The sequence below is a fragment of the Plecotus auritus genome (genome assembly GCF_963455305.1).
Source record: "Plecotus auritus genome assembly, chromosome: 2".
Lineage (NCBI taxonomy): Eukaryota > Metazoa > Chordata > Mammalia > Chiroptera > Vespertilionidae > Plecotus > Plecotus auritus.
In genome coordinates this window covers 4,797,027-4,808,103 of record NC_137771.1, presented here as the reverse complement: position 1 = coordinate 4,808,103, position 11,077 = coordinate 4,797,027, and positions in this window count along the sequence as shown.

Here is an 11,077-nt window from a genome sequence, read left to right as displayed (position 1 = left end):
TATCATCACTCGGGTTCAAGGGCCAGTGTAGGTAGGAACCCTTTCCAGTACGCTCCTCTGAAAGAAGGCCGCTAGCTGGGGCTTGATGGTGAGGCCCCGGTACGTACTGGTGACTGACGACCTCTGACTGCAGAGATGAAGCCGTTCCTTGCACTGATTGGCAGAATTGCCGACCCAGGGGCCTGACACGTGTACACCTTGTGTGTCCATTGCCGACGGACACCGCTGACCCATTTCCAGGAAGCCCTGTTCGGGCTCCATGGTGGCCTGGGTGTTGGCATGTCTCTGGACCACATGAGTTTACAGGAACTTTGTAAATAAACATCTTCGTTAGCACATGTGTGCAGTCTGGGCTTGATTTTTTTTTTTTTTTAATTGACTTTCAGGCAGAAACATTTGTTGTTCCACTTATCCATGACCAGGCATTGAACCACAACCTGGATGTATTGGGACAATGCTCTAACCAACTGATGCCTGGCCGGGGCAGATACACATGCTTTGAGGGAAATAAAATGACATAGAGCCCTGGCTGGTGCTCAGTGGTTAGAGCATTGGCCCATGCACCGCAGGGTCTCAGGTTAGATCCCCGGCCCCTGTCAGGGTGCATGCTGCGGGAAGCAGACATGTGTCTCTTACATCCATGTTCCTCTCTCTCTCTCCTCTCCTCTCCTCTCTGCCCTTCCCCCTCCTTTCTGCTCTTAAAAATCAGTGGAGAAAATATCCTCAGGTGAGGATTAACCAAAAAAGAAAGAAAAAGCAAGCCCAGCCCTAATTGGGTCACAGCTGGTTAGAGCAGTGGTCGCCAACCTTTCGGACCTCACGGACCACCGGTGGTCCACGGACGACCGCTGGGTTAGAGCATCTTCCCGAAACACCATGGTTGCGGGTTTGATCCAGGCAGGGCACATACAAGAATCAACCAATGAATGGATACATGAGTGGAACAACAAATGGGTGCTTCTTTCCCTCCGCCTCTAAAATCCATAAAGTCTTTAAAAAGTGGAAAGTTTAAAAAATGTGTATCTCATGTCCTCCAACTTCCAAATGACTACATCTCTGCCATTCAAACAAACGGATGGGAAATGTGCGGCAATGGGGGTCTAATTCAGCCCTGCACCTCCATCACCTGGGAGGCTTCCGGAGCCCCCGTTGCCCAGACCAAGTACCGCAGCCTCAGGCTGGTACAGAGAAAGCAATTAACGTTCCCCAGCTGCTCCCAGGGGGGCCAGGCTTCCCCTGAAAACACCCAGCCCTGGTGCTTTTTTTTTTTTTTTTTAATATATTTTATTGATATTTTACAGAGAGGAAGGGAGAGGGATAGAGAGCTAGAAACATCGATCAGCTGCCTCCTGCACACCTCCCACTGGGGATGTGCCCGCAACCAATGTATATGCCCTTGACCGGAATCGGACCCGGGACCCTTAAGTCCGCAGGCCGACGCTCTATCCACTGAGCCAAACCGGCTTCGGCAGCCCTGGTGCTTTTAAATGAGAGCAGCTGAGGCCTATCCAGGAACTGGGCCATGTTGTGGGGAGGTGGCTCGGCAGTGGCCTGCTTCCTGGCGAGTCCCGTGCTGAGGCCTGTAGAAGCAACCAAGTCCGCTCTCCTGCAAGCAGCGGGAATGCCAACATCTCCCGCCCCCTGCCCCTCACCAGCAGCCACGGTGGGTGCGGGCAGCATAGCGGCTGAGCCCAGGTGGAGCCCTGCTCTGAACTTGGTTTGCCCATCTGTGAGATGGGGCTAATAGATGGCACAACCCCGGGTTATGACAGAGTGAGTACCGTCAATGAGCACGTGAATTCGTCAACCAGGTGCTGACACAAGTACGAGGTACAGGGAACCAGGAGCGGGGGAACGGGAGGGAGGCCTTCAGAGCATGTAAAATACCTGTGGTCGCGATTAAACAGGAAAGGGAGCCAGTGTGGAGTGGAATGTTCACAACAACCTGGGGAAAGCGCTAGGACCCACTGACCCCATGTGTTTAACAGCCTTGGAGTGTCATTTACATGCAATAACAGGCACCCATTTAGTACAGTTTGGTGTGTTCTCACAAAGACACCGGAGCAGCCAGCATCACAGTCACAGCAGCATTTCCAGCACCCCCAAGAGTGCCTTTAGCCCCTTCCCAGTCAATCTCCACCCCTAGCCCCCAAACCCAGTGTTTTTTAAAAATTCTAATTGTCAAAATTTAAAACACAGATTTCTTGTAAAAATTACAATTTCTGCCATCTAGGTATTACTGTAAAGTTACAGAGTTGTTTATATTTTCTGGCTACTATCAGAAATAGATGAGCATCGGTGTACAGAGAATCCGTGATGAGAGAGAATGGATCGGAAGATGGTTGACACTGGGCTTGCATTCCCAGGAGGCTGTTCACTGCTGGTGGCCGCTGTGGTCCCGCCTGCTGCTTCCCTTACACGTGTGGCCCGTTCTCAGCTTTTGAACCTGCAACTCGGTCCACGGTCTCCCCTGCAAACTGCCTGCCTGCTTCTTTCCTTTTCTATAAAATCCTCTATCCCAAAGTGTTCCGAGAGTTCAGGTTCTCCAGGCTTCTCTGTCTGGGCAGCAAGGGCTCCCCAGACACACCCTTGAGCTCTCCAGCTCATCTAAGACCCGGAAATGGGGCAGGCAGGCGCCACCTTCATCTCATTACTCCCCTCCGTTCTTAATGGGAGGCCATCTGGCCAGTGGCATCCCTGCTTCTTCCTGCGAAGTAGGAGGGCTTGGTAATCAGGCTGCTTGCTGTCCATGGGGACCAGGAATGCTTGCAGACTCATTTGCATATGTGACCTAAGACAGTAATTAAACCCAGGCGCCCCAGGGGTGAGAAGTAAGCACATTAATTCAGGAGCAATTAAAACCCTCCAACATCACCCTCACACAGCCACCACTTCTGAGGCTGGCTCTCGCTGCTGACAGTCACCTCGCAGCGACCTCTTTTAGCAGCCAGACTGCGGCCGTGACTGCACATGTTTTAGGGGAGCATGCGTGGGCCTAGGTGGGGGCAGCTTCCCTGGCTCAGACTTCTCTAGGGCTCCTGACCCTATTATGGAGAAGTTACTGTACAAGATTATGCCCCAGTCTTTTTGGTTTGTTTTTTTTTTTAATATATTTTATTGATTTTTTAGAGAGAGGAAGGGAGAGAAATAGAGAGCTAGAATCATTGATCAGCTGCCTCCTGCACACCCCCTACTGGGGATGTGCCCGCAACCAAGGTACATGCCCTTGACCGGAATCGAACCTGGGACCCTTCAGTCTTCAGGCCGATGCTCTATCCACTGAGCCAAACCGGTTAGGGCAATCTTTTTGTTTTTAATTGTGGCAACATACACATAGCAAAATTTACCCTATTAACCATTTTCAAGTGTACAATTCTGCTAGCATTAAGTACATCCAAAGTATCGTATAATCAACACAGTAACTATTTCCAGAACTTTATTATCCCAAACAGAAACTCGACACACAATTAGTCAGTATCTCCCCATTTCCTGCTTCCCCCTCCCCCAACCTCTTGTAACTTTTATTCTTTTTTCTATGAATTTGCCCACTGTAGGTATCCTATCTAATAAAAGAGTAATATGCAGATTGACCATCACTCCAACACACAAGATGGCTGCCCCCATGTGGTCAAAGATCCTGTCCCCATGTGGACACAAGATGGCCACCACAAGATGGCCAGCAGGGGAGGGCAGTTGGGAGGGACCAGGCCTGCAAGGTAGGGCAGTTGTGGGCGATCAGGCCTGCAGGGGAGGGCAGTTAGGGGTGACCAAGCTGGCAGAGAAGGGACATTGGGGGTGACCGGTCCTGCAGGGAAAGGCAGTTGGGAGAGACTCAGGTCTGCAGGGGAGATCAGTTGGGGGGTCCCAGGCCTTCAGGGGAGGGCAGTTAGGGGTGACCAGGCCTGCAGGGGAGGGCAGTTAGGGGTGACCAGGCCTGCAGGGGAGGGCAGTTAGGGGTGACCAGGCCTGCAGGGGAGGGCAGTTAGGTGAAAACAGGCTGGCAGGGGAGCAGTTAGGCATCAATCAGGCTGGCAGGGGAGTGGTTAGGGGGTGATCAGGCTGATAGGCAGAAGCAGTTTGAGGCAATCAGGAAGGCAGGCAGGTGAGCAGTTGGTGGCCAGCAGTCCTGGATTGTGAGAGGGATGTCCAACTGCCCATTTAAGCCCGATCCCAGTGAGATCGGGCCTAAACGGGCAGTCGGACCTCCTTTGAGTGGTCCCCGATTGGAGAGGGTGCAGGCTGGGCTGAGGGACAACCCCCCCCCCCCGTGCACGAATTTTGTGCACCGGGCCTCTAGTCTATATATATAAGAGCCTAAGAGACCATCTCAACCGAACTGACGACCAAACAGGCTGCATGGGGCGACCATGCCAGCGCGGGGGGTGGGGGAAAATTAGGGGCAACCAGGCCGGCGTGTGGGGGCGGGGGGGCAGGTGGGGACAGTCAGGCCGGCAGGCAGAGGCAGTTAGGGATGATCATGCTGGCAGGGGGGGCAGTTAAGGGTGATCAGGCAGGCAGGCAGGCAGGTGAGCAGTTAGGAGCCAGCAGTCCAGGATTGTGAGAGGGATGTCTGATGCTGGTTTAGGCCCGATCCCCGGGATCAGGCCTAAACCGCAGTTGGACATCCCCCGAGGGGTCCTGGATTGGAGAGGGTGCAGGCTGGGCTGAGGAGACCCTCTCCCCCACCCCTCACCCCATGCACAAATTTCGTGCACCAGGTCTCTAGTTTTATATAAGGCTCTTGTACAATATTTATCTTTTTTTTTGGGGGGGGGGGTCTGGCTTTTTTACTTAGCATGGTATTTTCAAGGTGTATACATGTGTCAATACTTAATTCCTTTTATGGCTGAATAATATTCCATTTTGTGGATATACCACATTTGTTTACCCATTCATCTGTTGATAGATACTTGGATCATTTCTACCTTCTGACTACTATGAGATATTCTCCTGTGAACATTGGTGTACAGGTATATGTTCCAGTCCCTGCTTTCGATTCTTTTGGATATGCGCTTAGCGGTGGAATTGCTGGTCGTATGGTACTTCTATGTTTAACTTTTGCAGGAACCACCAAACTGTTTTCACAGTGGCTGCATATCCTACATTCCCGCCAGTAATGTATGAAGGTTGCAGTTTCTCCTTATCAACATTTGTTATTTTCCATTTTTTATTATGGCCCTCACGGTAGGTATGAAGTGGTATCTCACTGTGGTTTTGATTTGCATTTTCCTAAAGACCAATGATGTTAACTCTCTCCATGTGCTTATTGGCTATTGTTTATCTTTGATGAAATGTCAAGTCATTTGGCCATTTTTAATTAATTTATTTATTATTTCTTTAAATATTTTTTTTATTGATTTCAGAGAGGAAGGGAGAAGGAGAATGAGATAGAAACATCAATGATGAGAGAGAATCATTGATTGGCTGCCTCCTGCATGCCCCCTACTGGGGATGGAGCCTGCAACCCAGGCATGTGCCCTTAACCAGAATAGAACCTGGGACCCTTAAGTCCACAAGTCAACTCTCTATCCACTGAGCCAGACCGGCTAGGGCCAATTGGCCATTTTTTAAATTGGGTTGTTTGTCTTGTTGCTAAGTTATAGAGTTCTTTATATTTTCTGGCTACTATCAGAAATATATGCAAAATGTATGATTTGCAAATATTTTCTCCCATTCTGTCATTTGTTTTTTCACTTAAAAAACTTTTTTTTATTTCAGAGAGGAATGGAAAGGAAGAGAGAGAGAAACATCAATGATGAGAGAGAATCATTGATTGGCTGCCTCTTGCACATCCCATACTGGGCATTGAGCCCACAATCTGGGCATATGCCCTGACTGGGAATCGAACCATGACCTCTCAGTGGTCGTTGCTCAAGCACTGAGCCACACCGGCCAGGCTGCTTTTTCACTTTGTTGATAATGTCTTTTGATGCACAAATATTTCTAATTTTTATGAAACCCAATTAATTTTTTTCTTCCGTTGCTTATGCTTTTGATCCAATTTTTAAGAAACCATTGTCTAATCCAAAGTCTTGAAGATTTATACACACATTTCTTTTTAAGAGTTCAATTGTTTGGCTCTTACATTTAGGTCTGTGAGCTATTCGAGTTCACTTTTGTGTAAGCTGTTGCACATGCATAGCGTGGTCCTAGCACTATTTGTTGAAAAGATGTCATCTTTACCTGTCATAACCCCTGTCAACAGGTCACCTTAAACACTGTTGGAAAACCCTAGCCAGTCTGGCTCAGTGGATAGAACATCAGCCTGTGAACTGTTGGGTCCTAGGTTTGATTCCGGTCAAAGGCACATGCTGGGGTTGCGGGCTCGATCCCCGGTAGGGGGTGTGCAAGAGGCAGCCGATCAATGATTCTCTCTCCTCATTGATGTTTCTATCTCTCTCCCCCTCTCCCTTCCGCTCTGAAATCAATAAAAATATTTTTTTTAAAAACCTGCTGGAAAGGTGGTGTTTGTAGAGAATGAGCCCCCCACCGCCTCACCCTCCTGTGCCTCCCTTGTCCTTAAGAAAAGAGCCCTTAGGGGGCAGTGAGGGCTGTCAAACTGCTGCCTTCACTGACCTTAAACCTGCCAGGACCGGAAAACCCCCAAGTCAGCAAGAAATCTGTCTGCCCGTGTGGAGCCAGGACCCCAGACGTGTGTGATGCCTGGGGCCACGGGAAGGACCCCAAGCCTCCTCCCGCTTCTGCTGGTGCAGCTTCAGCTACCCCTTCTCCCCCCTACCCCAACCCCGGCATGAGAGCGAGGTGCCCCTCCTTTCACCACCCTAAGGTGAAAGTCAGGGCCAGGGCCAGGGAGGGGCAAGAGCGGCCTGCAGGGCACACCAGGTAAGGAGGCGCCCCGCCCGTCCATTAGTCCTGGCCCTTCTCTGGCTCATCCTCCCCACTCCTTCCTGGGCAGCCGGCAGCTAGCAGGTGAGCTCGTCCCTGCTCATCCTGGCTGGAGGGGGGCGGGGGGGGGGGGGCTAGGGCTTCCCTCGGCCACCAGGGGGCACTGTGGGAGCTGCCCTGAGCTCTGGGCCTCCTGGCCTCGCCCTGCCCGCTGGGCCCTGCCTGCTGGCTCTGCCAGGCGGGCGGCCTCCGGGCCCTTCTCTCCAGCCCCAGCTGGCTGGCACAGGCTTGCCCTTCCCAGCTGACTGTCCCTGTGGCGCCCCGGGGCTCAGGGCCAGGACAAGGCCAGCCCAGAGCTCCGGGCAAAGCTCTGTGAGATGAATGGAGTTGTCACCGGATGAAGGGAAATTCCTGGACAGCAAGTCCTTGTCAGCACCTCTCCTGTCACCGCAGATGCTGTGGCGAGGCTGAGGACTGGCCACCCCAGTGCCATGGAGACCGGGCCAGAGCGCCCTCTTCCCTGGCTCACGGAACCTTCGAGGGAGCGCCTCCCTCCCTCCCATTTCTTGCATGTTGAGGGCTTTTGCTCAGTCTTTCAAGGGACAAGGGGCCCGAGAAGGAAACTGAGGCAGAGAAGCAGAAGGATGTGCCTTCCGCCCTCGCTGTGCTGTCCCGGGAATCTCAAGCAGTGGGCCTCATCTCGCCAGCCCCAGCCCCCCCAGGACACAAAGCCAGGTGGCAGGTGCTGAGCGGGGGCGGGGGGGGGGGTGCGGCACAGCTGTGTTGGCATTGCCAGGAACGCAAGCAGACGCGGGCTGCGTGCACTTCCCGGTGGGGACCGTGCCCAGGCAGCCGCACGGCAGCGCACAAGCCCCCGTCACCTGCTCCGAAGGACACATCGCTCCTGCGGGCCTCGGTGGCCAGACCTCCACTAGAGAATTCCCACGGGAGCTCCGTCACCCTGCGTGACCGCACCGGCTGCCAGGGCGGCTCTGGTCGGGCTGCGGGCCTCGCAGTCCACGTCTGCCCTGCTCTGTTCTTACTGGTCCCACTCAGGGAGCATCAGCAAGTCCCCGAAGGACGGGGTGGGGCGTGAGCCGATCCTTGGTCTCTCCTCTGGGGCAGTGGTCGGCAAACTCATTAGTCAACAGAGCGGCAAACCGCGGCTCGCGAGCTGCATATGGCTCGCGAGCCGCAGTTTGCCGACCACTGCTCTGGGGCATCCTGTGCTGTCCTGGCCTTCCCTTGATTTCACGGAATGGTGGGCCTTGTCTTCTTCACCAGCATCAAGTCCGGCCGGCCTCCAGAATGTAGGGACCTAGACTAGAAATGAACCACTGACCTCAAGTATTTGAGCCAAAAAAAGCATGCCCCTTTCATCCTGATGCCTGCGAAACAGCCAGACAGCCTCCACATTTACTGCGTCTTGCCACAGCCTCCGTCCCAGGCGCAGGCGCGTTGGGGTGGGGCTCCTCGGGGTTGTGGCCCAGGAGGTTTGGAGAGCAGTCACTCAGGAACCAGCTGGGGGGGGGGGGGGGCGCGGCGGGTGGGGTGGAGGGGGGCCGGTCACCAGACAGCACTTAAGGTCCCAGGATGCAAATCTTTTTTTTTTTTAATATATTTTTATTGATTTTTTTTTTTTTTTACAGAGAGGAAGGGAGAGGTATAGAGTTAGAAACATCGATCAGTTGCCTCCTGCACACCCCCTACTGGGGATGTGCCTGCAACCAAGGTACATGCCCTTGACCGGAATCGAACCTGGGACCCTTCAGTCCACAGGCCGACGCTCTATCCATTGAGCCAAACCAGTTAGGGCCCAGGATGCAACTCTTGCCAAAAACACACCGATGTCTGTCACCCAGGAGCCCACGCAGAGCAGCTGCATTTGCCAAAGCGACGGTGGCGGAGCTGGCAGTCGGTGCAGACACCGGCGCAGGCCAGCTCCTACCTTACCTTTCTCTGTAGCGACTTCTCCCACGCCCCCTACTCTTCCTGGCAACACCTACAGGAGGGTTTGCTTATGACCTTTTCCCACAGAACTTGATACGCAAAATACACTCAGAGCATAATGCTTAGTATTATGAACATTTCCCAGTAAGAGAGGAGTCGACCACCCGTTCGTTTGCAGTACTACAGGGTCCTCGTTCTGCTGAGCTCCCCGTGTCTGCTCCTGGAATCCGCCCGGAGGACTCGGCTCTGTCCCTCTGTTGGTCTTGGGACGTCTTTGCGGCTTTCCATCTGCCGCCTGCCACCAGCCCTCTGCCGCCTGAGTCATCAGCCCACAGCTGGGGGTGTGCAAGGCAGCGCTCCCCCCACGGCACCGACGTGTGAATGTCAGAGCTGGGATCGTGATGCTCGGGCCCATGACGGCAGCAGGCCTGACGCGCTGGTTCAGACCTTGGCGTTGCTTATCCCATCGGGATCACGGGTTCCTGCCGGTTTTGCTTCTTTATCCTGGAGGGTGGCTGAAGGAATTGAGTGCGGAGAAAGGAGCCGGCTGAGGTAGCAGTCCCAAAGGAGCGAGGGAGGGGGTCAGGTCTGTGCTCTCTCCAGCACTGTGCTCGGCTGAACCTGACTTGGCCACGTCCTTTGCAACTCCTCCCTCAGGAAGAGGCATCCACATGGTTTCAAGAGCAGGAGAGGCACCGTAAGAATGAAAAGTGAAGAAACCATGTCCCGCCCTAACCGGTCTGGCTCAGTGGATAGAGCGTCGGCCTGTGGACTGGAGGGTCCCAGGTTCGATTCCGGTCAAGGGCATGTACCTTGGTTGCCGGCACATCCCCAGTGGGGAGTGTGCAGGAAGCGGCTGATGGATGTTTCTAACTCTCAATGCCTCTCCCTTCCTCTCTGTAAAAAATCAATAAAATATATTTAAAGAAAAAAAAGAAACAATGTCCCCTTTTTGGGGACTCAACAGCGAATGCCTAAGGAAGGAGCAGCGTTTATGTCATGCTGAGAGAATTGGAGAGAGACTGGAGAAGGGATCACCCGATGGCCCTGCCCTCCTGTAAACACCCCTCCCAGGTAACAGCATGAAGCACCTGCTATTGGGGTGGGGGGAGGCAGAGTGTTAGCTAGTTTCCTGGGGCTGCCATGATGACCGCAAGCTGGACGGCTTAAAACAACAGCAGTTCATTCTCGTACAGTTCTGGAGGCCGGAGGTCCAAAATCAAGGTGCTGGGAGGGCTCTGCTCTCTCTGAGTCGCCGGGGAGGACCCTTCCTGCCTCTCCTAGCTGCTGGCAGCCGCCGACCGTCCTTGGCTTGTAGCTGCATCACCCTGATGTCTGCCTCTGGCACCACGAGGCCTGCTTTGCTGGAGGCTTCTCTGTCTCTCCTAATGTCTCTCTCCTTCTAAGGACACAGTCACTGGAGGTAAGGCCCCTCAAGTCCAATAGGTCCTCATTGTACCTTGATTGCATCTGCAGGGACCCTGTTTCTGTGTAAGGTCACATCCACAGGTACTGGGACTAGAACTTAGACATGGGGGCACACAGTTCAACCCCCAACAGAGCCCTTCACCCGAAGAATGACAAATGCCAGTGTCCTAGGTTTACGTGACTAACCACCAGGAGGCCGGGGTGGCTGCAGAATGAGAGAAAAAACCCCGGCCAGGTCCTATGGGCCCCTGGCAAAGCCCTGGGTTCGCTCTGAGTGAGTTGGGAGTCAGCGAGGAGTCAGCGGGGAGGAAGGCAAAATCTGAGGGTCACCCCGGTGGTGGCAGTGAGGTGGACTGTAGGGGCAGGGAGACGGCCGAGGAAGCTTGTGTCGTGATCCAGGGGAGAGGTGACGTGTTCGGGACCAGGGCACAAGCGCTGGAGGGGGCTAGAAGTGGTGTCCGCTTGGATCTTTCTGGAAGGTAGGATTCGCCCACAGGTTGGATGTGGGGCGTGTCAAAGAGGAGGCTCCAGGCTGGCTCTGAGGTTTCTGGCTGGAAGGGTGACCTGCCACCCACCGAGAAGAGGAACCCAGGGGAAGAGCCCGCGGGAGGAAGAGAAGGCGGAGGCGTGGTGTGGGCCTGCTGAGTCCAAGGTGCCCGTCAGACTCCGGGTCGGCATGTAGAGCCTTGAGTCTGGAGTGCTGGGAAGGGGTCCGGGCTGGACACACTGGGAGCTGTCAATGCCAGTTTTATTTATTTATTTATTTATTTATTTATTTTTTTAAATATATTTTATTGATTGTTTTACGGAGAGGAAGGGAGAGGGATAGTAAGTTAGAAACATCGATGAAAGA